Source organism: Danio rerio, chromosome 7 (genome assembly GCF_052040795.2).
Source record: "Danio rerio strain M-AB ecotype USA chromosome 7, GRCz13ab, whole genome shotgun sequence".
NCBI classification, from domain to species: domain Eukaryota; kingdom Metazoa; phylum Chordata; class Actinopteri; order Cypriniformes; family Danionidae; genus Danio; species Danio rerio.
In genome coordinates this window covers 35,741,117-35,768,287 of record NC_141027.1, presented here as the reverse complement: position 1 = coordinate 35,768,287, position 27,171 = coordinate 35,741,117, and the positions used below count along the sequence as shown (strand labels likewise).

At 35.6% G+C, this 27,171-nt stretch overlaps 1 long non-coding RNA gene across 48 annotated transcripts in view; it reads right to left on the bottom strand.

The window, feature by feature from the left end:
• The window catches only part of LOC110439935 (uncharacterized), a 329,391-nt gene that overhangs the window by 149,122 nt on the left and 153,098 nt on the right, over positions 1-27,171 (bottom strand). For 29 of the 48 annotated variants that reach the window (XR_015495933.1, XR_015495916.1, XR_015495928.1 and 26 more), the window contains one exon: positions 12,422-12,491. The exons of 16 other annotated variants lie outside the window; for them this stretch is intronic. This is a non-coding gene — a long non-coding RNA (uncharacterized LOC110439935). Of the gene's footprint in view, positions 1-11,160; positions 12,492-27,171 lie in introns of those variants that run through there. 3 more of the 48 variants (XR_015495912.1, XR_015495906.1, XR_015495905.1) reach the window with 1 other exon arrangement.

Genomic DNA, 27,171 nt, shown 5'->3' with positions numbered 1-27,171 from the left:
TTTAATTTTGGAGCAGAAATCACATAAACCATCATGTTTTACATCATGTTAAGACACTTACACATTTTTGCCAGAACTAATTAAGTTAAAGCCAATTTTAGATCACTTGTGTGTTTCTTTTTTTTAATATGACCAATCAATATAAAGGCAAAGAAAGATAATAGGGAATTATTTCATTATTATTGGACCAATTTAATTCGACAACATAAGGTAAACAAGTACACACACACATGCACAACTAAAAATATACATTTGTATTGGTTCTGAACAATGAAAGTGAAAAATTTCACCTGCCGCCCAACTCTCTGTCTTTCTCTTCCCCTCATTCTCCTTTAGACCCTCCCTCATAGTTCCCTTCATATTTTGCAATGTTTTTGATAAGTTAAAGTGGCTGCGAGAGAGTAAGTGTGTGTGTCATAACACTTCTCTGAGCTACCTATATTTATGGCTGAAAGTGAATTCTTGATGAGCACTGAGATATCAAAGGCTCCACGATCAAAGCTTCTCTAATAAGCAACCCACTGTTGTCTGAAAACCTGGACTTTTTAACGCACTTGGCTTCTGCCTTCTCCTTAACTGGGATTATGCAAAAAAAGAGATGCGGGGAGAGCAAACATCTGTAGCCGCATTGTCATTCTCTAGTCTTTAATTTGTTCATCTGTACACCTTTGTAGAGGAAAATGTCCCAGCACAGGTTTGCCTTTTTGACTGTCGCTGCTCCCCCACCCTACGCCCCCCGCATTGAAATTTTGCTGTCACTTTTGAAAGCTCACCTGACGTGCCTCATGCTACACTTCCTTTAGCATGTGTTAGATTTATTTCTCCCTTTTTCTCAGCAGTGTGGTGTTGTGCTGTTTGTGTTCTGGGAGCACATAGCAGGGGTTAAGAACGCGCGAGAGACGGAAACCACAGCAAAACCATGCTGAAACAAATCCAACACTTAATGGTTTGTAATAGAGAATGGATGTTTATGTCTGTGGGACCGAAATTTTGTTTTGTGTGACTTCTACATCTACAAAAATACCTCAAAGTAAACCAGAGATGGAGAGTCTGAAGGTGAATACTCTACATCTCCTCACAGACATGACAATGGACCCTTTTAACAGCTTGCGATGGTGTCTTTCCTCATACATTTTCCTTATAGTTTTTCGCATAGCCATTATAATGCTATGTGGTTATATCACTTTGAGAGTAAACAAAATTAATAAAATATTAACGCGTAAATCTTTTTTTTAACATATATTTCCTCGCACTCAAACATCTGCTCATCTCTCAGCATGTTCAATTTTTCATTGTCTATTAGATCAAAGATGTTTTGCTGCACAGCGCAAGTTTCCTATATGTAGCATCAATATGAAATAGTAAATAAGCATACAGTGCCTTATTTAAAAGAAATTTAAAAAACTGGAAGCTGTTGGCTGCCATAAAAGACAGCAAATTCGCATTTATCCTGCATGAGAAGACTTTCTTTGACTCAGTAAGGGCTTGGCCTTGTATAGCCTTTGAAACTGAGATTTTTTAGGACCACACTCGAAACCCCAAGGGATAGGAAAATTTCCCAGAATACACCAACTACAGCATGGCTACACATGGAAGTCAGGAGATGCACAAATTAGTATTTTTACATTTATTCAACACATGTTTTAATACATTGTGCTTTACCATCATGTAAAAAAAAGGCCAAAAAAAATAAATACAACTTTTTATTATCTATAATCTACAATATTAACTCCTGTATAGCAGTCCCACAACATTTTGTCAATTGATGACACTTGAATACCCTGTTAGAAAAGTCTAATGGCTGGAAATAGCCATTTAACAGTGTCTGGTATAATGTTAATGTTGTTTTCGTGTGTTTTGATGAATATGGCCACAGTGTAAATGTACAGTACAGTTATGAGCTTATTGCCACATTACATGGTTATGATAACATGATATTGTTGCCTTTAGTGATTTCATGAAGATAAATACCAAAAAAATTATTAAATAACTACAGCAGTCGCGATAGTCTAATCTCATATGAAGCAAGAGATTGCGATCACATATGATGATATGTACAGGTTTTGTAGTGCTGTCCCATTTCTTAGGATTAAATTTTGAAGCCCTACCCCTTCACACTCTGTTTCAATGGGAAGGGGTAGGGGTAAAAAAATAGAATTGGGATTGGACCTAAATGTTATAGAAAAATAATAAATACAAATTTTAAAAACGAGGAAAAATCAAGAGAAGCAAAAATATTGAAAAATTTAGTTGAAGTTTTGTAAGTTGTAATTTGTTTTTGCAATATTTTGCTTGAATTTAATTGTAGTATGTTTCAAATTCTAAATATGTTTGGTGACTAAAATTTTATTTTAATAAATATATCTGTGTAATAAATCAGTTTTGTTTAAATGCACCCAAATACATTGCCTATATTCACTGAGAAATGGATAAACTTTTTTTTTTCTTCATAAGACACTTAAAGCATAGACAAAACTTGACTACAATATTTTCCTGTATGTTTCTAAGAGTGGTTGCTAAACATGTTGCACAATGCACACGTGCAAAATAATAATAATAATTGGATTCACTATTTTTTTTAAGGTAAGTAGTTGCAAACAATTTATATTGAATCTAAACAAATTAAATTTAGTACTGCTCAACTTAACTTGTTTGCTTAAATTCAGCTAATATAAATTGTTTGCAACATTTTGCACCAACCCTTTTTTCAGTGCAGATGAAGAGGTAAAATGATCATAGCCATGCTTTTTCATAAATAAAACACAGCTGACCAATTAGCACCAAAACAGGCATCATCCATGCATCATTTAAACTAGTTTACAGTAATTACATTCAATGTACTTACTGTACAGAAACAGTAATCACATCATACTTATTTCTTTAAATACCTGCATGTAGCTGTTCCATAAAGAGTAAATATGTAGTTACGCAGTTAATTCGCTACCAAATATCTCAAACTCAAAAGCCAACATTATTCTCTCCTCCTTCATCTGTTATCACAATTTATGTTTTGTAAAGTGTGAGAAACATCACTATTCATTCACTCATTTTTTATTTTCCTTTTGCTACTGGAGCAAATTGATGACTAAGATGCTATGATGACTTTGACTGCAAAGGTAAAAAAGGGTCAACATAAGCACTTCTCACTCTCACTCAGGCCTCAGTGGTCTACGTGATCCTCCCTGGACGGCGGCCTGCCTCTATCACATTCTTTCATTAGTAAAGGAGAATGTAATCGAGTCTGCCACGCAGTCTTTAAGAGTTGTCTCTTTCAAACATGTCTATGATTAAGAGAGCCAGACGATTAAGGAGAGCTCAGCAGGCTTGTGAAAACATGTACTTGCACACGCGCGCGCACACACTTGAGGCAGTTGCAAGGATGATTAAAATTTAATGATAATGATACAGTTATGCATTGGGTAACACACCGAGGTTAAATAATGATAATAGCACTTCACCCCCCACCCTAACCTCCTTTTCTTTGACATCTGTAATAATGCAAATCTTCACTGCAACACGATGGCATAATTACCGGGCATGTTAAAAGCATTTACAGCACAGACGTTCCATTGAGCAGACATACCTCCCAGTGTTAAAGGCTTTAAGCGAGACAAATATTGATAATGAAGAGAGTATAAGACTGCTGATATGATAATGTAAGTGATTGCCTATTATAAAGGACCAGTGCTCTCCTTCTTCTGTGATTGACATGCCCTGCAGTTTTCCCCTCTTACACATTAATGTTTTTAAAGTTCACGGTTCCAGAGATCTTAGTCATTTAAATATAAAAATAATGCATACAGTTGAAGTCAGAATTATTGGCCTCCCTGAATTATTAGCCTCGTTTAATCCCCCCCCCCACCCAATTTCTGTTTAACGAAGAAATTATTTATTTCAACACATTTCTAAACATAATAGTTTTAATAACTCATTTATAATAACTGATTTATTTTATCTTTGCCATGTTGAGAGCAAATAATATTTGACTAGATATTTTTCAAGACATTTCTATACAGCTTAAAGTGACATTTAAAGGCTTAACTAGGTTAATTCTGTTAACTAGGCAGTTTAGGGTAATTAGGTAGGTTAATGTATATGGATAATTTGTTCTGTAGACTATCGAAAAAAATAAAGCTTAAAGAGGCTAATATTTTTGACTAAAATGGTTTTTATTCTAGCTGTAATAAAACAAATAAGACTTTCTCTTGAAAAATAATATAATCAGACATACTGTGAAAATGTCCTTGCTCTGTTAAACATAATTTGGGAAATATTTAAAAGATATTTTAAATATTTTTCAAACAATCCTGAAATGCATACCTATTTCCACAATAGCATTAAGTAGTGCATAACAGTAGTGCATTCAACTTCTAGATTGCAAATAAACAAATGCTTACAATGCCTAAATCCTGACGAAAGAGTTTCTCAGTACTTTAATGTCAATTTTCATGAAAGAAAAGTGATTAAATCAAACTATAGTCTGCCATCTCTAAATAGTCTCAAATGTGCTACTTTATATTTAAACTACCATGTTTAGCAAACATAATGCTGCATTGTCCAGGTTAAGCCAGGGGTGCATAAAGTTTCTTATGAAGGGCCAAAAACCAAACTTGACTGAGGGCTGTGGGCTAAAAGTAAATATACTAGACTGCACTGTAAAAAATGCGGGGTTCCACACAATTCATTCAGGTTTTATACCAACACAAATCAATTAAGTTAACACATTTAAGTGCATTAAGCTTAAAACAATTAAGTTGTCCCAAGGTAATCTCAATAATTGTGTTGTATAAACTCATTTTTACATACTGTAACTAGGTTGAACAAACATCAAACTATATATTAAGTGTTTATCACATTAAAGTTGCCATGGGTATCTTAATTTATAGCATATTATTAATAAAGAAATTAATTTAATCATATGAAATAATGCAATTGTACAATAAAAACATAATTCCTTTTTTAACACAATGATAATCAATTCCAAATACACTAGTAAAGCTGCCTCTGCTGAAGTCTTCTGCATTGTCTTCAATCAATCAGTGACAGTGTATTAAAATCGGATTCATTTTTGACGTTTAATTGAAATATTTAATTTCAGTTTTCTTTTTTGTAGCTCAACAATAAAACAAACAACCAAAAAACTACACCTCTTCTAAGAAGGGATGGTGGGACAAATTAAATGTTAAAAAGGGCCAACCCACGGGCCCTAGTTTAGACATCTCTGGATTAAGCAAACATGTCCATGACTTAGATGCTTTCTTTTCTTTTCTCAAGACTGTATTTAAAAAATTGTTAGTGTTTATTTTAAAATTCATGCAGCATTTTTTTTTCATATTTATCTAATCACATTTAAATGTTTGCTACTAGCACACTGCAGCAAAAATATTTTCAGTCTTTTTAATTTGAAGCAAATACTGAAAAAAGAAAGATTGCCATTAGGGCACGGAATCCCATCTTTTTACATCATATGCATGTAACAATATCTCACAATATATATATATATATATATATATATATATATATATATATATATATATATATATATATATATATATATATATATATATATATATATATATATATATATATATGTGTGTGTGTGTGTGTGTGTGTGTGTGTGTGTGTGTATATAATATCACACCTTTTCCATTATATTTAACATTAAGCATAATTTTTGAAAAATGATTTTGTAAAAAATGATGTGTAATTTAAAAAGCACCTGTAAAACAATTAGTTTAGGGAATTCCTTTACAGTGTATTAGCACAGCACACTGGCCCCTTTTTATGGACTTCCCGTTATCATGTGAAATTCGTTGCATTTATTCATTGCATTTTATATCTGGGGGTCTCTGAGACCCTGAACATAAGTAACGCTACATTATTCATGGAGGACAGCTAAAGCATGTTACTAAGTTATCTTTTCGTTAACAACCCTTTCTCGTAAGATTAGGAAAAGTCATGGAGAATGAATCTTGCTCTTAACAGTTTTATTTAGTGCAGTCATTTTTGGAGCTATTAAAATGGCCTAAGGGTCTCTCGCAGCCCAAACAGAACACGAGGGTTAAACAATGTTTACAGCGCTGGAGGTCTGAGTTTATCTTTCAGACACAATTTTAATTAGTGTTAGTTTAATAGAGTGATAGTGCAGATGAAGAAGCAGCGGGGAGGAACATAAGCGGCCTTAGGCATCCGGATGATTTCCTTTGTTAAGAAGACACTTACAATAGTGGACTGAACACAGCCATTAGAAGAGGCCTCAGATGATCTCTGCATGTCACTGAACCGTCCATCCATCCACAACTCTCCTTTATTCATACAATGCTCAATCTATTCTCTACAACAAAGCTGGAGCATAGTTCAAACATGCAATATTGTGTCCCACTGTTTTTATAGCTGGCCGTTTTGGGGTCATTTCCCCTCTGGGCTGAGTATCCATCACTCTCTTAGCAGGAGCAGACAGAGTCCTACAGTGACACTGGTGGCCTTAGGCTTTCTTTGGTCACTAGCCCTTGTCTGGGACGAGCAGTGGGGCCTTCAGGCCTGCAGCTGGCACCCTCCTGACCCCTGAACTCCACAACACCTTCATCATCTTATTAACCCCATCGCCCACACACAATCAGGCTATTAACACCAGGTAAAACACAACACACACACGGGCTGTTTTGTCAACATTTAGACTATGGCCAGACAAGCCCCATTAGCTCCTCCTAAAAAGCAATACAGTCTGCTGATGATAGATTATGGCTCAGATTGTATCTGTCAGTCAATTACCATGCTCATGCCCATGATGGAAGCGTTTAAAAAGATCTTGCAACAACACAGCTGTGGTGGTTTCATTCAAGTAAAGCTTTTCAAGGTCAAAGATCTCTTTGGCATAACATTATGACGTATTGCCAGGGCATATCTGGAGATGTTTAGCATTGGACATATTATACTTTTTATAATGTAAAAAAATACATAAATACTAGAAATCTATTAAAACCATATTTCAACTAGCAGAATGATTTTTGGTGACAAATCTTATTTTGACACAAATTTAGAAAAAATGCTTAGACATTTTTAAGGAGCTCAACAATACAACTAAATTAACTACCCTTTTGTTATGTTATCGATGAAAAACATCCACTGAATTAAACTGCTGTAAAAATGCATCAGATATTTATTTTTGATTTTTTTGCATAAATCTGTTAATCAACCTTAGTCCCGATCAAAACTACTAAATTGCTTAGAAAGTTGCAGGATTTAACTCTTTAATTGCCAAATTCATAAATGATGTCACTGATTTGATTCTGATGACTGACACTGATGATGTCACTGATTTTGACGAATTTTCAATTTAAAAAGTAATTGTGAACTGGATTTCTTTTACCTTTTTTATCAATGAAACAACATTGCCTTTGATGCTTTGTTTTTGATTGATTTAAAAAAGGATTCTCCCTAATTTACTTGTTGGTGGCTGTTTTTGCCTCGTTGAGTTCCATTATAACCACATTTTTTGATTGCAAAGCACTAACACCATATTGTCATATTTTTGATTGTTGGTAGTTTTCCCTGTTGGAAAGAGGTAAAATTTGTAATTTTTACTGTTGATCATCAGTTGGCATCATTAACTCTTCAGATAAAAAAAGCTTAGTTTCTGGATTTTATATGGAGTATAACAGCATATTAAAGTCTGTGGATGCGAGTGTGAGAGTGACCTTAGCACATGTATCTGTCTGAGAAAATCAAACATTTTGTCAGGACTGAGTTAGATTAACAGTTATATGCAAAAATAATAATAAAATAAATAAATAAAAACATTTCTCTGATGCATTTTTACGGCAGTTAAATTCAGTTAATATTTTCATCCTGAACATAACAAAAGGGTAGTAAATTTGAACAGTGCACAAGAGTTAAAATAAATATCTAAATAGGCACTCACATGGCAGCAACGCAATGCATTTAGGCATGTAGACATAGGCAAGATGATCTGCTGAAGTCCCAAATGAGCATTTGAATGAAGAAGAAAAGTAATTTAGTGGCAGCTCTGTTGGTGAAAATGCCAATGGAGAGTGGCCAGATTGGTTCGAGCTGACCGGAATGCAACAGTAACTCAAATATTCAGTTGTTCAACCAAGATATGCAGAAGAAAACCTCTGAATGATGTCAGCTAAGAGGAGTGAACTGCGGAAACAATTACAACAGGTTTGCCAAAATTATAAGACTAGAAAAACAGTTGGCCTGTCTGATGATTTCCGAAGGCAAAAGGGAAATTACACATGTGCTTTAAAAAGTAAAGCAGTCATTAGACATTAATATTATCAATCTGAAGTTAATAATGTTAATAAAACATGAACATTTTTCATGTTTGTTTCCATTCGCTTTAACCTAGTACGTACCAAAAAAGAGAAAATCTGCAGACAAAGAAAAAGAGAAAAAAAGAGAACAAGTCACTCCCATTCCCCTAAAGAAATGAATCTCACAATCTTGAGAAAATAATTATTTATGAAATATTGATGAATTAAGACACAGCTGCAGCTCCTCAGTTTAGGATCCAAATGACAGAGACATGAAACGCATATTATCCCAATTCCATACATACAAACGTGCTGTTTAATAATTTATAGAGTCACAAATCACTTGCAATATCTTTCAGTGTCTCTGTTTTGTTTAATAAATCCTCAGTTATCAGAAATAGACATGGATGACACACAGTGATGCTGTTTGACAGTCTACAAACACTCACAGAGGAAAAACCCAAATATAACAGCCTTAATATGACCTAATTACCCCCCAAAAAAGTCTTGGTAACAACTCAAATGCTTTTCTTAAATAAAATTCATGCAAATGACTTATGTGACCTGTCTGGGTCAACTCAGGTTAACCAAATACTGATTCAGTTTCTGTTTAGTTCTCCAACACACAGCAATCTTACATGTCTCTCAGAGCAAAGCTTATTCTGACCTTCAGCTCTGACTACTATAAAGTGACAAAGGTTCAAACACCCCCTCTCTTTGACCCCTCACCTCTGCTCGTCCATCCTAATCTAATACTAATATACATCACACACACACTCAACTTTAAATTTAGCCATTCAAATGCATTTTGCCTGGAGACGTTTAGGAAAAGAATAGGCAAAGTAATTAAGTGCATTTGTGCGTGTCCACAAACTGAGTCCAAATCATTTTGGCACTACTTGCAATAAAAACAAATCACTAACATGTAAACACGAGATGTAATCAAAGGAAACAAAAAAAGGGAGGGTTGTTGGTTAGACACCAGTGTTTTTTAAGACAGGTACAAAAAAAATAGAAAAATTGGCCAAAACAAAGCAACTATGCAGTCAGTGTGCTGTAGAATTACACAGCTTTTAATCATCTGGAGGGTTTACATGTCGAAACAAGAAGGATAAATGAAAAGTAATTATCCATATTCCCATTACTGACTGATGCCTCTCAGAGTAAAACACAGAGAACAATCCCCTCTCATCTATAGGGATCTATTAACAAAGATGTCAGCAAACTGCCACCATCAACCTACATTTAGCTATAAAAAGAGCGAGGGAGAGAGACAGCATGCTTCATGCAGGAGCACCTTCATTTCACCATGCCTCTCATTCGATTTCTCCCAAGACGCAAACATTTGTTAAGAGCCAGTGATTTCCTCACAGTTAATTAATCCTGATGCTATCAATTAGCAAAGTATATACTGCTGTCTCCCTCTGCCATCTCTCATTCAGTCAGTTAGATGCATAGTTGAATTAAAATCTGCATTTTGTATGCATTTCAAGTAAAGCACAATATTTTCTAGATTAGAATCGATAAAGACATATAAAGCACAGCTTTAAATTCACATTCAAACCAAGATTTACATTTCTGTTGATCAGAAGAGCATGACCAATTTGAACGCTTGAAATCAGAATAAAGAAATATTTTACCCTCAAGCAAAACAGCTAATCATAATACAGGGCTTCTGCAAGTCAAATTTAAGACTTTTTAAGACCAATTTTAAGACTTTTTCAGGTTTGCACACTAAAGATTTTTTCTAACGTCCCAGTTACTTCAGTAAATAGTATTTGTATTAATGGAAGATCAGTGTTGCTTTAGTTTGCTTTCACTGCTTAGGGAATTTGTGTAACATGTCTAACAGCTTATATATATAAGTTTAGAGATGGATTATTGGTGATTGAGTAACTTTAATTAATTTTACTAGGAAAATTAAGACCTGTTTAACATGATTTAAGACCAACAACAATATATTAATAAGTAATCAGTGTGTTTAAGGCTTTTTAAGGCCTAAAATTTTGTTTTTTAAATTTAAGACATTTTAAGACCTCGCGGACACCCAGTAATGATATTCATGCATGTTTTACAGTATGTAAGTTCATGCAGGTCTTTCAAAGAAGGTGTATTTCGCCCAGAACTGAACACAACCAACATGTAACATATTATTAACGACAAATACATAAACATGTATTTATGCCATCAATGGCCTTGCTCCTACTTATTTATGTGAAATTTTGCACATTCACAAACCCAGCAGAGCTTTGCAATCTGCTGAACAACTTCTGCTTGAAGTATATTGGTCAAGATACAAGGATTAGGGTGATCGCTCTTTTGTAGTAGCAGGTCTTAAACTTTGGAATACCCTTCCTACTGAGCTTTGTACAAACACTGACCTGCCACTTTTTAAAGCCAAGCTTAAGACTCACTTGGTTAAGTTGCCTTACAATGCATGGCACTCAGACTACTTTATGTTTTAATGTTTGTTGTATATTATGGATATTTCTTGTATTGTTTTGCATTGTCGGCTTTTTAGTTTTGTTGTATAATTTGCTTTTATTTGTGTAAAGCATTTTGGTCGGCCTTGGTTGTAGTAAAGTGCTTATAAATAAAGGTTGATTGACTAATTGATTGATATTTATGTACTGAAAATGGCAAAAACAACACAATACCTCAGCTTCCTCTAGAGTCAGGAAGTGCCAAACACTCAATTGTGATTGAGGCTGTTTTGCAATACCAAGAATGCAGACAATGGACTTGCATTTGCACAAAGACCGGTCTTTTCAAATTACTGCGGAAAAACAAACTTGAAGACCAGTAAAACATATAATGTGAGAAATGAGACTTCATGACACATGCATTTTACAGAAAACAAACATTACAACATTCATACACCGAGTAACTGTATGTTTTTCCCCTTTTTAATAAATACTGTATGTAACGTACAAAACTCTTACAAAGATACTTTGGCCAATACAAATAAAACCAATTTTAATTTCACTGTTTCATATAGGGAAATATCTCTAAACAGTAAATAATAGTGAATATAAGATGCTGCACTTCCCTATTCCTTTATTGAGCTGCAATGACTTCTGAGATTTCGAGCGACTGCTGTTCTAAAGTCTGCATCTGATGCATTAGCAATATCAGGAACAAATGCAGCCTTTTTCTTAAACGTTCTTCTTAAACTTTGGAAGTTTATGATGATGTTGTTTGAGAATGCAAGAACGCTTAAGAACACATTGAAAAACTCTGCTCTCTTCTTCGTATTCCTCCAACACACATACACAAAGCACACTCGGTTTTCATAAGAGAACTCTCCAGACACTGTGTACTTGTGGAGGAATATAAAACACACTGATATATAACACAACGAAGAGCAAGAGAATTAGTAATGTGTTTTTTGTTTTGTTTTTTGCGGCTTGGTTGTTTTCATTAAGTACATTAATACAATTCCTTCAGGTATTTTTCCACTTGTTTGTTGGACTGGCTTCTAAGAAAGTAAAACCAATGGTATGATTAAAAGCTCATTTGTATTTCTGTGTTTTATTTTGTATTTAAAATTTGCATTTTGCTTGTTTGTACTAGAGCTTTATACAAACAAGCTAGCTTTGTTCAAAAAGTCTGAAAAGGCTCAAGCATTTTCTGTGTGTTCATCTAATTGACCAGCAGATGGAGTGAATATGAGTTCAGATTCGAATCTGCAACACACGTTACAGCTGCTGAAACACACACATTCAGCCCACAAACACAGGTTCACATAAACAAGCATCCATTCATTCATCTATAGCGGAGAGGACAGTGATGGTTGGACGGATAGTAAAACAGGCATTGCAGCACACAGTGGGATGGGCTTCAGTGTAAGCCAGATTGTACCGTATCAGGATCAAAGAGATCAACATTGCAAACATTCAATACTCAAACCATTACAATCACTCCACTTAATAAATGAGACAAAGAGAGAGAGAGAGGAAGCATGTGAGAGCACAACCTCAGTTTACATTCGTCTCTCCTCAGTATCCCTTGCTCCCAAAGGAACAGCCTGACAGTTTGAATGTGAATATGACACACACACACACACACACACACACACACACACACACACACACACAAATGCATACGGCGTCCCACACAGGTGCTGCCTTGCATGAGGCCCATACCCGACATCAAAAGGACACCTTTGACATTTTAGATCGCTCCCAAACGATGATGCACAGGGATCTTTTGCCACTACAAAGAAAGAACAAAAGAACAGACATGAAAGAGAAGTCAATAAACATATGGCAATTAATAAAACATTTTTCTACTGAATTCAGTACAAAGACTTTTTTTTTTCCAAAACCACACTACAGCAGAACGCATCAAACCAACAGTTGATTTAGTGCTGATGAAAAAGTGTGTCTGCTATATTATGGTTTGTCATACCACAGAGACGGACAGCTAGAGGTTACAGAGTGATGTCAATGAGAGGGATTTGCCATAACATGTCAGGGATGTGTTTGGATACACATTTGGGAACGTTTTTGATTTATACCAACTGTTTCTAACTGTGTACAGCTTTTCACACTTAAACTAGCTATCCCGCAGTTATTCTGATTCCAGAGTTAACAGAATCTTCAGTTTTCTTGCATCACCTTTAGCTCAGACAGTAATTTACAGTTCTTGCATGGAATCAACGATTAATACTAATCAAGACACCTTTATTTCTTTAACTCTTTATACAAAGCAGATATAATTTACCCAGACGAACATACAATAATAAGGTACAAATTAGACTATTAAACAATTTTAGTACACCAATCACATCCACTTCTGAAGAATGCTGGTATTAGGGGTGGCACGGTGGCTCAGTGTTTAGCACTGTCACCTAACAGCAAGAAGATGCTTGCTGGTTCAAGTCCTGACTGGGCCAGTTTTTGTGTGGAGTTTGCATGTTCTCCCCATGTCCGCGTGGGTTTCCTCCGGGTGCTCCGGTTTCCCCCACAGTCCAAAGACGTGCAGAATAAGTAAATTAGATGTAGTGTATGTGTGAAGGGCGACATGGTGGCTCAGTGGTTAGCACTGTCACCTCACAGGAAGAAGGTTGCTGGTTTGAGTCCCGGCTGGGCCAGTTGGCATTTCCATGTGGAGTTTGCATGTTCTCTCCCTGTTCACTTGGGTTTCTTCTGGGTGCTCCAGTTTCCCCCACAGTCTAAATTGAATAAACTAAATTGGCCATAGTGTATGTGTGAATGAATGTGTGTATATGTTTTCCAGTACTGGGTTGCAGCTGGAGGGGCATTCACTGTGTAAAATGTATGTGAAACGTATAAGTTGACGGTTTATTCTGCTGTGGCGGGCACTGATGAGTAAAGGGACTAAGCCAAAGGAAAATGAATAAATGAATGTATGTGCGAATCTAAGAGTGTATGGGTATTTCCTATTACTGTGTTGTGGCTGGAATGGCATCATCCACTGTGTAAAACATATGTCAGAATAGTTGGTGGTTCAATCCTCTGTGGTGACCCCTGATAAATAAGGATCTAAGTCGAAGGAAAATGAATGAATGAATGACTGCTGGTATTGTTCATTGTGGAGAATGTGATTCATTGTAGAGGAGCTCTACTGATCCCAACCAAACAAGCCAAACACAACAGTGTAAAAAAAAAACACCCCTATTGATGGAAATTTACCAGACATGTTCCCACAATACGAGGATGTGATATGCTCCTTCATAACTTTGATGAGAATAAGGTGTAACATTTAGCTGACAAAAAATACTTGGATAAAACTGCTTATTTCACAAACTATGATAATTTCCAGCAAATCTGTTCCAGTTACGAATACATCCAGGTTAGCAGATTCCAACAGTTTTGGCACCTACGCCAAAATGCCTAAGCTTTATTGCTATGACTCATCATTATTGTTGTGCTTTCTCGTTGTTTTGTTGGCGTGTGGATGATTTCGTGCCCGAGGTAAGCAGTCCATGAACTGCTTGGCCATGCAGAAAAAAGTGATGTTGCTGCCAGATCTCAATTACAAGAATTACATTGGATTTAATGCAAAACTATCTTGACTAAATCAAATGATAATCAAAACTGTAATTGTACATTTGTCATGGTTTTTTCATGCAAAGCGAACATTTCCATAGAATGCGGAAAAAAGAAAGAAAAGGTTGGACGATGCATCCTCACAGCCTGGGCACAGACATCTTTTTTTTAAATTGGAACCTGAATCTGCACTGCATTGATCATGTGATGACTATTTATATCTCAACCAAGCTCCTGTGGACCCCACTGCAAACATGCAACATCAATGTATCTTTGGGGAGAATATATATATGAAAAAAATAAAAAATAAAATTATATATATATATATATGAAAAGTAACTTATTATTTTCTAACTTCTTAACTTCTATTTGAGTACCCCTAACTATACTGTGCATTTACACCATGGCCATATTCATCCATGTAAACACGCAAAATTAACATTATACCAGACATGGCGTTTCTGTGTGGAGTTTGCATGTTCTCCCCTGCTCCGGTTTCCCCCACAGTCCAAAGACATGCGGTATAGGTGAATTAGGTGGGCTAAATTGTCCGTAGTGTGTAAGTGTGTAGGTGTTTTCCAGAAATGGGTTGCAGATGGAAGGACATCAGCCGCATAAACATATGATGGATAAGTTGGCAGTTTATTCCGCTTTTTTTTACCTTAGGTTTTTTTTAAAAAGCATAACAGTAAAACACGAGCACATCATATTAATGACAAAAAATACTAATTTGTGCATCTCCTGACATCCATGCTGCTGTTATAGGTGGTACATTCTGGAATATTTTCATACCCCTTGGTTTCAAGTGTGGTCCTGAAAAATCTCTGTTTCAAGGGCTATCCAGCCCTTTCCCTTAGCCCTACCCTTCAAGCTAAAAAGAATTGGGACACCCCTACCCCTTCACGTGAACACGCAAAACAGCAGGTAAGGGCTTAAGGGTAGAATTGGGGTTGGGCCTTGTTTTTTTACTCATGTCCCTTTCATTTACATAGAGAGGGTGGAGTTTATGACCTACACCGCAGCCCATCCCCAGGGGGCGATGTAATTGGTTTGGCTTCGCTTAATCATGTTGGCTTCGCAAACTTAACATAAATTTACAACACAATACAAAAATACAAAATTTGTATAGTTCCATATTTGTTTTCCCCATACCTGATCAAGTTTGTGTGAGCATCTAAAATAACAATGCCACCCAATAATTATTCTTGTCAGCATGTCATCCTACTTTTTTCAGTTGATGTATGGCATTGTGTTTCCTAATTGTCAACTCAAAAACAGTTACACAGATAAATAAATCAATGCTTGTTACCCACTCAATGCTTGTTACAGGTACTGTTGGAATTTGCTAACTTGGATGCATTTGTAACTGAAACACATTTGCTGAAAATCACCAATGTTTGTAAAATAAGTAATGTTACCTAAGTATTCTTGTTACTGTCTGGAAAAATAAACAGCATAACACAATACTGCATGGCCAAATGATTGTTAATATAATGTGCAGTGTTTTTGCAACTGTTTGAAGAATGTGAATAAAAAAGCAAGTAATTGGTTGTGGGTGCTAAGCATCTACTGTAGCCATTCTACACATTCAGCAAATGTAAAAAAATGGAAAGGTTAACATTGCCAAACCATAAAAAGGTTTCATAACCCTGGCTAAAAGTTGAGCCTCACTTCTAAATCACATGTGTGAAATGTTTCCTTACCTGCGATCATAAGCAGTGTTTAAGATGGCAGTAACCCAGGGTTATGAATGTGTATTCATGTGAGGACAGAAGTCTGCTTAAATTATGGGTTCCAAATGTCACTAAAAGCCAGAAATCAACTACACTGTGGAGAACTGCAATTTCTACATGTTTATCTAAGAGAAATAACACAGAACAGCAAGAATAACATAAATAAACATGTTTTATTAGCGTTCAGCGTGGCTGCTCTGCCAAAAAGAGCATTCAAAACTCACACCAGACAGAAAACAACAGTGAAAGCCGGTAGCTAGAGTAAATTCTTTGTTTTCATTTTGTTTTGATTTAATTAGTTTGAATGTGCATATGTGTGTGTTTGTAGTGTGAATAGCGCACAAACTCACACAGAAAACATTGAATATTCTAGGGCTTGCATACATGCCCTGTTTGCCAAGTGCCACCCCTCACCCCTCCTTTTCTAACTTCTCTCATTGTGAATCTGTCTAATGGTGCACCTAGGGACTGGAGTGTCCCTCCTGAGAGACGCACATTGTGTGCATGAGGGTGACTGCGTGTCAGACAGCACATGAGACCTCCTATTCACGTATTCCTTTAAATGTAATTAACTCCTCCCCCTCATCTCACCAATTACACACTGACACAGGCCCTCGACTTAACACGGAGATGGAATGGAGAATGAAAAAAGGGATTGAGTATGGGAAGAAAGCACGATTGAATACGCATTTGATTTAAAGCACCATCTTCATTAAAAGCTAAGGGTTTTTTTCTGATGAACGCTGCTTTTTGACTTCTGATACTTAACAATACGAGCCAATATAGTTTTATAGTCAATAAATCTACCCAAACCTATTCACAAAGTCGGCAACAAGACTGAAAAGTGCTTAACTTTCTCACTGCTTCTGTCTTTCCAAGCATGGGTTTGCGGGAGCCAAAGCGAGGCTATGAAATGGGCACCACTGGTGTAAAGTCTCATAACATTAAAACTACATAATCACTGTAAATATGAGAACTGTATTTTTTTTCTCTCTCTGATTTTTAAAGTGCACTAAGGGACTTTTCAAGCAGGCAATATTTCAGGGCACATTGACGGCAAACTCCCTGGCAGTGCACTGACTACAGAACTAGCTTACTCCATCATTGGATGCTTTTAAATCTAATTTAAAGACTTATTTTTACTCCCTTGCCTTTGAGTGATGCATGCATGGTATTTTATATCTGTATTTCAATTAATGCATATATATATTTTTCCTATTAAATATTGTATTGTATTGTCAAATACTTTGTATCAACTACAGTTTTGTAAAATTGTGCGCCATAAATAAAGTTTGCCTTGCCTACTGAAACACCATACAACTTCTCAAACATTCAGCCAAAATAGATAGTTCAGCCAAAAAAAATATTATGTAATCTTTTACTAACCCCTAGTCCTTTAAAAAATCTGTATAACTTTATTCTGCACAAAATACATAATTTTTTTGCACCGCAAATCATTCCAACAATCATTATTTACTGATAATATATGCACAAAAACAGTGACGCCATCAAATACACAATGAGTTTAATAAAAAAGATTTTCTTCCTGCTTTTTGTGCATTTTGTATCATTATACTGTAATGGGGTATATGCCGAAGCATGCTAATAGGACTTTTAATTTGCCAGTAACCTGGGTTAAGCGCTTCCGACGAATTGAATGCCAATGTAAAATCCGGTGAGTTTAAGGTCTGTTTTCTTTAAAAATCAGCGATCTCCACTAGCTGAGTGATATCTGATTTAAAGTGGGTCTCAGATTGTAAAAGAAGCACCGCATTAAATTACATTTTCCCCGCCATATCTTTATAATATGAGCATTTATTTTACTCCAGTATATTCAATAGAGCTTCTGCGTTAGCCTGCTGATTCTGACAGGCGCGTGCGAGTAAACAGCTTTTTGTCTTGTTTTACGCTTGAGCAACCAAATAAATGCTAAAGTTTATTGAACTGAATGTATTTTAATGACATTACAGCATCGATGCTGTATAAGGAACCGTATAAAATGAAAAAAAGTTCACAATAACAGGTCACCGGAAGTGTATCAGCATGGGAACAGCACTAGCTCGGCATATACCCTATTACATATAAGTATGTATTAGAATTTAACAACATTGATTACAGTTTCCACTTTTTGTATTACTTTCTATTCATGTTTATGTGAAAAATATTACAAAGAGTAACTACAAGACTATAAAAAATCATGTTTAATAATTTTATAATAGAATTAGTGAACTGACACTAGTACCAAATATTAGGCAGCATCCTCAAAGAAGACCTCTAAGTTTGATCTCCATGTGTGTGTGCTTCCACGGATCCCTATGTGTGTGTGAGTGTGTGTACATATGCATAGCTGAATGGCACAAGTCGGTGCAGCACAATGGTGTTACTAAAGCCGCCTTATCTTGGCACAATCAGATTAGAGAGGGATTGAAGCGTTGCTAAGCACTGCAGCGCACAAGCAGCAAGGATCAAGATGATTTGATTAATATTCCTGATCGTATTATCCTTTAAGCAGCATAAATTGTTTTGTTCTTATTTATTTATTTTCTCTTTTTAACTCACTGAAGCTGATTTCCAAGATTGCCTCCCCTTTATCTATGATTGTCTCCTCGCAACTTTCTGCCGATATATGATCTGCCTGCGAGGTCACAGACCACACCGCATCATTTCCTGCTGCCACCAGATGGGGGTGCCCTGCTGCATGTATATAGAGATACACACACACATACAAACACACACTTACAAGGTCACTCGCTCACATACACCACTATTCTCAACATGCAAATCAGCTGAGAAAGAAAGACAGAGTGAGAAAGAGAGAGAGAGGGAAAGGAGGATAGAAGGAGAGACTGACAGAGAGAGAAGGTGGAGCGGGACAGGGTGGGGGTCTGGAAACAGGTCAAGCTAATCATGCATATAATTGCATTTTGACATTGGGGGCTACTGGGACCAGACCTTTGAAGATCAGGTTATCCTGGAAGCACTTAAGTGATTAACAAATGAAAACGCTGCTCTAAACTTAATTAGGTACGATATTGGGCCGTGCTGGGCAGGGGGCTTGGGGAGAGTAGCGTTTCCCCCCTTCATGGACACTCAGCACCCCGTGTAAAATGAAATCAAATGGCACATTTTACACTGCCGTTCCCCCGTGAGTTAAAATATCTCACCCACAGCTGAGACCACAGTCACTCTGTCATTTACTTGTCCCAGCAACACCGACACGAGTTTAAACCAGCAAGACATGATGCCACACATGGAATTTTACAACTGTCTTTCCCACCGGGGTCCCGAGCCTCATGGCGCTCAGATAAAGCTACTGTTGACATTGACTGCCATGCTCAAGTTTAGTTTTAAATCCATGAAATTGGTCCCGCTTGTATTCGGATTCTAATTAAGATCATTCTAGTCTTTAAATGGTAAGACAATAAAGAGTTTCTCCAGCTCTTCATGTGATGACAACAAAAGAAAAAGAAAAAGCAATTCTCTCAATAGTCACAATGTTGTTCATCACAATTCAAGACAATTTTGGTGCTATAGAGAGATTATTGCTGCTGTTTTGACACTGTGGGCCCCCTATTGGTTTACTTATTTGTAATCATATACATTTAATTTACTATTGTTATTTAATATTGTTCTTAAGATTTATTTTTCTTTTTTATGGTTTATATTTTTCTTTAAATATTTCCACAGACCCACAGCACTCCCTAGGGGTCCCCGGACCCCATTTTGAAAAACCCTGTTTTTAAAACCCTACGGTTTTGAGCTATTAATGGCTTGCTGTGTAAATAATATTGTGATAATGAAAATGCACAATATTAATATCGCAGGCACTTCAACATACTATGAATAAGTATTTAGCGTTTAAACTGTTGAGTGCTTTTTAAGACCTCAGTGCTGTTTATAATTGTGCTAAAGACTTAATTGGTTATTCTAATAGTTCAAACATAGACATTTTCATAAGTTTATTTGACCTGATGCAATGCTGAAATATTAAGTGAACATTTTGCTTTAATGCTGTTTCAATGGAGAATAGAATGCAGAATATCTATATTAAAAAAAGAATACGCAAATTTAAGTGGAATGGTTTTGAGAGTATAGAAGCTAAAAACATAACACATTTTTATTTAATTAAGGATTATAATGCAAATCAAACTAGAAGCCCTTGTTTAATAAACAAAGATACAGCAGGTCTCATATGATACATTCACTAAAAGAAAATATTACTTCACAAAATGTATATCACATAAGCCATCTAATAATCTGCACATTATTCAATAATAATACTGAGATTAATATAAAAATGGAATAAATATACATTTATATTAGTAAATAATTCGATTGAATGATTGGGTCAACAAATCAGCACTGTGGATGTTTTTGCAGATTCCATGTGGGCCTACCTATTACACTTTTATTTTGGTTGAGACATTTGTTTACTCAATACTATAAAGCAATCCGCTAAGTATTGTTTGGTTTTGTACTTGTTAAATTAGCTGTTTTGCTTATCTGCTTATCAGTATCATGATAATAATGTAAATCACAATAAAAAAAAACTTTACATGACTTAGGTGACTAAAAACAGCAATTAATCACAAGAAAATTTGATCCCATCAAAAGTCCATTGCCACATTACAAAACATATTCAGTAAACAGGTAAAGTATGCTAAAGCACTGTACTTCAGTACTAAATCAACAGTGGGAACTTACAGAATAACTACTCACATGACATGTATAAATAGCATATTTATTGTAATTTTATCATGAATAGGGATAATTATGTCTGCATATGTATGCAAAACCTTTTTTTAAGAAGAAGAAGCTAAAGGGATTTAAGCTTGATGTTATTTACTTTTAATATTCATGTGTAAAAAATACAAAACAATAAATAAATCTGTAATCATTAGTATACTCCAAACATGTATGACTTTCTTTTGGAGAATATTTAGAAAAATGTTACAGCAAACATTACCCATACAATGAAAGTCAACTGGGTAAAAAAAAAAGTCCAAAACAATATTGAACCCCAATGACAAACAAAACAAAACAAAAAATAAATTAATTAATTAAATAAATAAAAAAACAAAATAAAACAAAACAAAACATAAAAACATAAAAACAAAACAAAAAACAAACAAAACATAAACAAAACAACATAAACAAAACAAACAAAAAACAAAACATAAAATAAACAAAACATAAAATAGACCATAAACAAAACAAAAAATGTAAACAAAAAAACAAAATAAATAAATAAATAAAACTGAATGACTTTGTAAAACCAAGCATTATCATGACAAAAAAAAAAAAGTATCATGCACTTCAACCATAATGATAGCTCTCCATCACCTCACAAAAAAACACACACAAGGGTTACTGTCTATGGTACACAAGTGCACAGACGCGCGCACACGCACACACACACACACACACACACACACAAACCAAACATCCAGGTACATCCTGTTATCTCTGAAAGTTGCCCTCTGAACACGGTTAGCTACTTTTGCACTTTACTAATTCATGGCGTCGTCTCCCAGAGCTCCAAGCCCTTCGCTCCCTTGCCTACGCTTCCCTTTAGAATAGCTGGCAACACACACACACACACCAAATACACTGTTACACACACAAACACGCATGATTCCTGGGCCCTGGCGTGGAGGAGTTTGTCTCATGGCTAGAGCGTTTGTTTAATCTCGGCCCCGGCTCTAAATAATTGATTCCTCAGTGAGTCTGGCTGTGAAGCCCACTCTGACCGGTGTGCTCTATGACCACCCTCTAATTTATTATTTAATCTTTTGTATGGCCAGTGGTCCTTTAAAGTGAGGGAAGGAGATGGACAGAAAAAAGGAAGAAAAACATGAATACTAGGCTTTCGTTTTCAGCTTGTTTTATCTTTGACGATGCACATTGATTTGACTTCTCTGAACAGAGGGAAGTGTTGTAAAATACACCTGGAACACAGGAAGCTACACACACAGAAATGCTGCCTGCTGGAAAATATCTGAGGAGCAGATATCAATTATGCTGATTGAAAACATTCTGAGGTTAGCAGCTACTTTAAGACAACTGTCATTATCATTTTCAGCAGTTATTGTAGACTTTGTTTCAAGTAATGTATGTCATGTATAAATTAAATCTAGGAGAATTAAATTAAATTAAATTAAATTAAATTAAATTAAATTAAATTAAATTAAATTAAATTAAATTAAATTAAATTAAATTAAATTGTTGATTGAGTTTAAAATTTAAGATGAGTACAGGTAAAAGGTATTATGTAAATGTGTGACCAAAGGGGCAAAACACCAGATTTATTGTAAAGTAAAACAATGTTTATAAACAATAAACTACAAGAAAGAAACATTAACAAAAAGGCCTCAAGTGCTGATTTAACACTGATATTGTCTAAGCTCGGTAAACCATAGATTGTCATATTAGAACTGTGATCATAATAAAAACAAAAATCAATCAATCAATCAAACAACAAACAAACAGATAAATAAAAATAATAACAATAATATATCGGCAACGCAGTGGCACAGTAGGTAATGCGAGATCGCTGGTGCAAGCCTCGGCAGGGTCAGTTGGTGTTTCTGTGGGGAGTTTGCATGTTCTCCCCGCGCTTGCGTGGGTTTCCTCCGGGTGCTCTGGTTTTCCCCACAGTCCAAAGACATGTGGTACAGATGAGTTGGGTAGGCTAAATTGTCAGTAGTGTATGAATGTGAATAAGTGTGTGTGGATGTTTCCCAGAGATGAGTTACGGCTGGAACAGCATCCGCTGCTTAAAACATATGCTGAATAAGTTGGCGGTTCATTACGCTGTGTTGACCCCAGAATAATAAAGAACTAAGCTAAAAAGATAATGAATGAATGAATGAATGAACAATAATACATGTAATCATTGTTAATAATTACATTATAATAAAATAATGAAAAATAATAATAAAATATAATAAAATATAATATAATATAATAATAATATAATGTTGTATAAAATAATATAATACAATTTAATGTATTATTATTTAATGTAGTATAAAATAAATATAATATAATATAATATAATATAATATAATATAATATAATATAATATAATATAATAATTCACTAGTTTTCTTGTCGGCTTAGTCCCTTTATTAATCTGGGGTCGCCACAGCGGAATGAACTGACCATGAACCTTATCCAGCATGTTTTTTACGCAGCGGATGCCCTTCCAGGGAGAACATGCAAACTCCACACAGAAACTCCAACTGAGCCAAAGATCGAACCAAAGACCCAGCGACCTTCTTGCTGTGAGGCAACAGCAGTACCTACTGTGCCACTGCCACGACCTAATATAATGTAATGTAATGTCATAATATAATATAATATAATATAATATAATATAATATAATATAATATAATATAAATTGTGTTTAAGCTGTGCTGTTTAAACTGTAAACCTTCACTATACCTCTATCCTCTCCTCTCTTACAATCCATTCCCTTCTGCATTTTGCATGTGTGTTGCTGCTCTTCATTATTCAAAGATGCTTTCTGCTGGAATGTGGCATGAGCATCCAGAGATGACAGCCACTGTCCCAAAGCAAGCTACACCTCAATTATGCATGCACAGACCACAAACCATGCATTTCATTGTGTGTATTTATGCATTTATGTGTGAGTGGGTGTGTGTGAGTGTGTCCTCCATTTGCATGTAGAGGTGCATTTTCTGCTACTTAGATACCATATATGACCCCGTGACTGCAGGCGGTAAAAGCAGACACTCTGGGAATCCTACAGTAAGTGTGCTCTGAACCTGAACATTAAAATAAAGAGCAAATGCTAAATGCAATTTAAAAAAATAATAAAGTCACAGCGAGCACATACACACACACACATACACTTTCTCACTAACGCTGAATTTCCCCGAGTGCTGTAAGCCAGCGCGTTAGGCCTGTTATTGTTTACGCAGTGTGTTTATCTGCATGAGAGGACTCCAAGAGTTCCCTGAAGAGACAGGAGTGCTAAAACAATTAAACGCTGCTCACTCTGAATTACATCTCCCTCCTCTGATCCAAGACCACCACACACACACATAACCAGAGCGTCCACAAACAGGCACATCACAACAAACCATGTCTGTGTGCACACATTTAAAGGTTGATCTGCTTTTCAGCTTGATTGGCTTTTCATTGTTTAGTAACGATATGAATAATTTATCGGAGGCCTTACATAGCTGTCCAGTTTTTCCCAGAAGGATTTTACCTGTTCTCTTGATGCAAAACACACACACACACACACACAGAGAAAGTGTGCCATGGAAAGGGGAGTCTGCTGCGTTCCCAAAAGTGAAATTCCAGCAATTATTCACAGGAGATTGGTCCGCCAGCTTGTCGACACTCTTGACTGCGCAGAGGAGACTGACAGCCCCATTCTTCCACGTCACTGTGACAGATAAATATTTCACACACAAATAAATAAAGGATGCCCTGCGTTTTCCCTCTCTGTGCTTCTTCACAGACCAGTGCCCTCACACACACACACACACACTCACGGGCCTCCTAAACTCGAATCAAATGCAAACACACGCAGCATCACATTGATGACCCCCATCATGGGGTTTAATCTGGTGTGTGTGGGACGCAGGTAACTCTCCTCTCCTCATCTCCCTCTACAAAGAATCAATTAATGTCTGCCAGAGAGTCGACATGTTGAGGGAGGCCCCTTCTATTGTGCCCCTGTGCTTCTCCTGATCAGAAACGGCCCCTCTGTAATAGTTTAATTACTGTAACGTGCACCATACATGTGAGGTGATTACGCCGATCCCCCTGGGAGGAGTAAAAATAACACATTTCGGCTAAAATGGGATATTAAGTGCATTAAATGTCTGCGTTTGTAATAGGCATCACTAAATGTCTGTTTTTTTTTTCTTCTTATGGACTGCCTCTCAGATGTGGAAAGCTTAATGATTCTCTTTAAAGGATTGTTCACCCCAGATAAAATAGCATTTACTCGCCCTCTAGTTGTTCCAAACCTTTGTAAGTTTCTTTTCTTTCTGTTGAATATAAAATGATATAGCTTGAGGAATGTTGGAAACTGTGTTGGGAAAGTTACTTGAGAAAAGTAACTAATAATTACGTGAATAAATACATTAACATTTTATTTAAACTACTTAATTACTTTGTTGGAAAGTTGGAAGTTTTTGGCACAACTGAAATATCTCACTACATAGACGATAGAAATGAAACTCTTTTATCTCTTTAACAGGGTCAAACAGGGCTTTCTAGAGTAATTTAAAATTTAAACTCTTAATTTAAGTCAAACACTATACTGTATGTATGAAAAAATGAGACACTTTAAAGTAATAACACCACATATTGTCCTTTTTTTTCATTGGGCGAATCTAACCCTCGGTTGAAATCTGTCTTTCTGTCTGCACGCACGCACGCGTTAATTATATTTGTTTATATGTATAACAAAAAAAAAAATCTAGTTATTCTGCTTCACTGAATACAGAATGGCTGAATATATCTACAGTATTTAAGGGAAGAACATTAAAGTAACTGTAGTTTTCTAAAAGTGAAAAGCAATATTTTATTTTTCCAGCAGAAATAAGTCATTTAATTACAAAAATTATTTACTTTGAACTAACTACACCGGTTGGAAACCTGCATCTATTTACTTGTACAGTAAGAAAAAGCACACTACAGAACTCGGTGGCTACAGACTTTCAGCTTCTTTGGTGATAAGCCACCTTGCGGTGGTTATCGTCATTCTTCACCTGATTGAATGAGTGATTGAAGGTGAGCTTTAGTCATTCATTTTATCTTCTAGGATCCTTGATCAAATAAACTACTGTACTCTTACTCGTATTTTCTTTTCTTCTCTCTCCTTTTTTCTTTCTTCACGCCTGACCCAAACCACAGAGTGGTGTTATCATGATAGCACCAAGATAAAAAGCAGACTGAAATATTTATGTTGGTGTTATGACTTTGTTCTGCTGTATGCGGATAGACTGACTTGAGTGTGCCGTGATGCTGGGGTGTGATCTGCTTCATTAGGAGGATTTCTGAGTGTGGATTAAACCCACTGAGGCCTGGGCCCTCCACTGAGACCCACAGACGTACCACACACACACACAGCTAATCCACTTCAGAGACACAGCACCTGACTTCCCAAACAACTTCATTCACTTTTAAGCTCCTTAGCGATACAAAAATACACAATTTCTTCATTTCAATCACCTCTTGTGCTGTTTCCTTGTTCTCATTGATTAATTCCACTCTCTATCTATCTATCTATCTATCTATCTATCTATCTATCTATCTATCTATCTATCTATCTATCTATCTATCTATCTATCTATCTATCTATCTATCTATCTATCTATCTATCTATCTATCTATCTTTATGCCAAGTATTTTTTCACACTGTTGTTAAACTGCAGTTTCAATAAATTAAAATATAATCAAATTTGGTTAAATATAATACGTATAATAAGTTAACTTTTTTTTATCTATTTTGCTGAATGGCAATGTAGCATTATTTCTTCCATATTTTGATGTTTCATTTTCACAAAAATTATTTAAAACATTTAATTTGATGCACCAAATAAGTTGTCTAATCTTTGACCCACATATTGTTCTGTAATGTTGCAAAATAATTATTATTGTTATTTTGATCATTCTATTCATCAAAGAATTCTGAAAAATGCATTTATGCCCTCATAAATATTAAGCAGCAAAAGTTTGCTAAAAAAAAAAAAAACATGTTTCTTGAGTATCAGCATATCATTTTCGAAATATTATGTGCCATGAATAAATTACATTCTTAAACACATTTGAATAGAGAAAGCTAATTTTGAGCAGTAATAAAATTTCACAATACCATGTTTTAGTTCTTTGGAAAGCATAAAAATACTTTTAAATGGTGATGTAAATATAACAAAACGTAAGACTTAATATAAGACTTTGCCTTTTCTCTCTCTCTTAATCAAACAAAAACTTTGACTCAAACCTGTAGTGATACAGCTCGATGAGTAAGTGTAGAGAAAACAGAAAGAAATGGAAAGAAAAGGGAGAAAAGACACAAGAGAGAGGAAAAGAAAATCAGCGCCTCTAAAAACTACTTGATTTTCAGTTCCTGAAAATAAACAGTAGATTAGATCTCAGTG